Genomic DNA, 534 nt, shown 5'->3' with positions numbered 1-534 from the left:
AAAATCTTCGAACACATCGTACACAAACACATAATGAATCGTCTTAACAGTAATAACATATTAACTGACACACAAAGCGGATTCCAATCTAAACGATCATGCGATTTGTTACTCACCACGACATTTCCAGACTCCTACACTGACGTGACGTTTAGCAGGTAGACTCTATTGTTCTGGCCAAAGCCTTTGACAAAGTCCCCTAAAAAAGACTAGTTTTTCGGAATTACTGGACAAGCTCTTTTCTGGATCACAGCTTTTCTTTCAAATAGGACTCAACGCGTTCTCCTTGGCGGTACTGTATCAAGCTCTGTTTCTGTCTCTTCTGGTGTCCCCCAGGGTACCGTCTTAGGCCCTCTCCTTTTTTTACTCTACAGAATTGACCTCCTACTATCCAGCCCTAATTCTACAGACTGACTTAAACTCCCTCGAGCAATGGGAAGTCACAAGGCAAATGAGCTTTCGGCCAGACAAATGAAAAATCATGAATTTCACTCGTTCCCACGCGCCTATAAAATCTCCATATTCAATCCGTTC

Source organism: Penaeus monodon, chromosome 33 (genome assembly GCF_015228065.2).
Source record: "Penaeus monodon isolate SGIC_2016 chromosome 33, NSTDA_Pmon_1, whole genome shotgun sequence".
Lineage (NCBI taxonomy): Eukaryota > Metazoa > Arthropoda > Malacostraca > Decapoda > Penaeidae > Penaeus > Penaeus monodon.
The sequence above is the reverse complement of the archived record's forward strand: the minus strand, read 5'-3'. Positions refer to the sequence as shown.